Source organism: Solanum pennellii, chromosome 8 (assembly GCF_001406875.1).
Source record: "Solanum pennellii chromosome 8, SPENNV200".
In the NCBI taxonomy this organism is placed as follows: domain Eukaryota; kingdom Viridiplantae; phylum Streptophyta; class Magnoliopsida; order Solanales; family Solanaceae; genus Solanum; species Solanum pennellii.
This window is the reverse complement of record NC_028644.1, coordinates 4655679-4659280: the sequence shown is the minus strand read 5'-3', so window position 1 is coordinate 4659280 and position 3602 is coordinate 4655679.

Here is a 3602-nt window from a genome sequence, read left to right as displayed (position 1 = left end):
TCTAGCTTGGACTGGGTCTTCTTCTTCAAGTCTTGATGCCTTGAACTTCCGGCATGGACTAGCTTTTAGTTATTTTTGTTCTTAGACATTCTTAGTTTAGTAATTTGAGATAGATGTTCTTGTGATGATGACTTCCAGATTTTGGGGAATTAATAGATGTTGATTTGTTTTATTTAATGAGTTTAAGTCTTCCGCATTATTTTCTGTTGATATATGTTAAAATGATAAGGGTTAGATTGGTTGGTTCGCTCACATAGGAGGGAAATTGTGGGTGCCAGTCGCGGCCCCGATTTTGGGTCGTGACAAAAATTATATTTGATAATACAATCTTTGAACAAATAAAAGGAAAAGAATTAGATTTAAGTGTTGAAAAAGTACTTGAAATACCAACTTTAAGAAATTGGTTCAAAAGACAAAAAGATGAATACTATGTAGTTAGCCAAAAAGAACACATCATAGATTGTAAATATACAAAAGGAAAGGCACAAATACCTATACTAAATAAGAGGATAATAAATAAAGAAATACAAGATATAAAAGCTAAAACACCCATAAAATACGTACACTTAGGAGGAACATAAATATTGATAAAAGCTTGTTTTAGAGAAGGAATAGATACACCTATTGAAATATATTTAGCAGATGATAGAATTATATACCCTATAGAAAAAAACGTAATTAGTGCAGTAAAAGGAAACTTAATATACCAAAAATTTAAATTTATAATAAGTGCCAACTACTCAGTAGAATTAACAGATAGGAATTAACACAACTTTCCTCTTCCTTTGCAATCAATTTAGAACAGCTTGTTGTTTCTCTTTGTATCTTTTTGTGCCTCTGCCTAAATCTGTACACAACAGATTGTTGGCCTTTTGCTTCATCCAACTGATCTTCAGCATCTGATTTTTCATTCGTAACGATTTCTGTCTCTCTTTTTTTGGGATGAGACATGTTTTGAGGATGGTGAATTAGCAATTGAAGAAGAAATTTGAGCAGACAATAAACCAGAACAATAGTTGGTAGCAATATAGAAAGGCCTAGTAAATAACTGAATTCCAAATTGTTATCATCAAATCGTAAACATAGCATCTTCTTGTCGTCCGGCATAAATTGATATTACTTCTTGATTATTGTTCTTCAAAAATTGATCATAATTTTTGAAATAGCATAGGACAAGTGAAATTATTGAAAAAGCAAAAAGCTAAAGAAGACAATAATTCAAAAGTGAAAAACGAAAAAAAGTAGAGAAAACAAAGAAAGATAATTATTCTATAGTAACTTGCCTTTTGCAAAGAAAATAAGCTGTTGAACTTTGTTTAGAAAGGATGTCCATTTCAAATCCTACTAGTCAATTAATTTTGTTTTGAAAATGACCAGTTTTAACCTTTCTTCACTTATCTTTCAATAATTCACCGGCTAAAATGATTGAGTATTTTAGATAAAACCTTCTAAAACAGTAATACATTGTTTGTGGTTTTATCTAACAACAATGATCTTTTAAGTTTGATAGTGTACAAGTAGACACTTTAACACCCCTAAAGTGGTATATTTTTATGACTACTCATGAGCATTATTATATTACTAGTTTCTGATAACCTGCATTGCACGTTTTTCCCTTACCATTATTATCATTTTTTTTATTTAAAAGTGAGTTATAAGATATAAAATATTGAAATTAACAATATTAATTTTACTATTTATTTTTTATTCATTAAAATAAATCATAAAATAGAATGGTGCATTTGCTATCAAACAAACCAGAAATATGTGAAAACTGGCGGTAAAATATGCCAATGAATTCCTGATTGAAAAATAATAATAAATGTATCGAATGTCTTTAAGGAAATAACAAAGATGTGAGACAAATTTATCAAAAATATAAATTTCAATACACATTTTGATTACTACAACAAGATCCTAAAATATGTACCAAACAAATGACTTATTTTTCTATAAAGCACCTAAACATCGAAGCTTAACGACAATATGATAAGATTGCCTTGAGAATGCAATTACTTGTGATACGTCCACGGGTCTACATATGAGTATATTTTATTGTATTCATATAAAATATAGCATTATTTGTGTTAGTGTTTGATGATATGATGTTTCAGTATTCATGAAAAATTCATCACTCTATTCAAATAGTAAAAATAATTAACATCTTTTAGTTTTCAAAATTAACTTTTGATAAAAAGAAAATAAATTAACAAAATAAGAAAAACAGACGAACCAATAATAACATTATAAACATTTTTGTGATGAGTTATATATAATTTGATGGAAAAAATATTACAAATTCAAAATAAAGAGAAAATAATATCTAAGACATAGGAAGATTAAAAATATGTTATCTAACTAAGATCTTAATCTTCAATCACCCAAAAATTAAATAGGAGAAGGAAAGATTCTTATAAGAGAAATGATGATATATACAATTTAAAAGCCTATATGTGAAATTAAAAGATTAAATATATTGCATAAAAAATATTATAGCTGCGAAAAATACCATGTGTGATTCTCAAAGGTAAAATTATTTTACTATTACATGTAAATTATACACTTTCATCATATTTATTGTTGAAATTTCACATTTTCAAAAATGAAAAACAAGCTAAGAAAAAAAAAGTAAAAATGGGAAACGGAACAAATAAAGATTAATAAAATAGAGTCAATAAATAAATTCTACATTTTGAATATTGTTTTTTTCCACTTAAAAACAGGTAATAAATCAGTGCCGGTATGACATGTCATGTTTCAGATTAAAATTAAATTGAATAAATCTTCGTTTCTTGTAATATTGTGCTTGTTAATATTATTTTATTACTTGTTATTTAGTGTTTATTATTATGTTTTTTTGCAATTTTGGGTGGAAGCGTTAAAGAGGAATAATTGTAGAGAGAAGAGAGTAGTGGAAGACTGATGTTTTATTTATGAAGGCAAATGCCTCTTATATACACATACATAATGACCTTTCATCTTTGCTAAAAGACGATTGGCCTTTACTATTTACACAGTTACTTGACCTTTACTATTTACACAGTAACTTGACTCTTACTATTTACACTGACACTATTTACTTTACGACTTTTTTACAAGAAAACAAAATAAACTTTGGCCAAATGGCCGACATACTATATTCTATTTTATTTAATGGCCTTTACATTTTTATATATGGCCGACAATGATTATGACTAATTTGTACACATATCTTTATGTCTTATCTTCTTCTCCTTAGTTTACTCCAGTTGTACTCCCGGGACATAGTTATCTTCGCCATTGCATTTTGAACATAGATGGTCTGGATACTTTTGTCCGATCAGTTTGCAATATCTGGTCATCAAATCTTGAGAAATGAAATTTTTCCTGATAGCCCTTGTTGTAGGTATTTGTTCTGGTTTCAGTAGACTTAATATCCATTGTCGTACTTCTTCCATATCTGCTACTCTTATATCTTTACAATTGGAGTATATCATTGTTTGATCTCTGTTGTAATAACTCCAAATTGCATTTTCATTTAGGTAATTGTTTGATAACTCATTTAATATAGTAGCTATCCCAATAGTTCTTTTGTTTGCATAAAAATTTGGGATATCCACCTT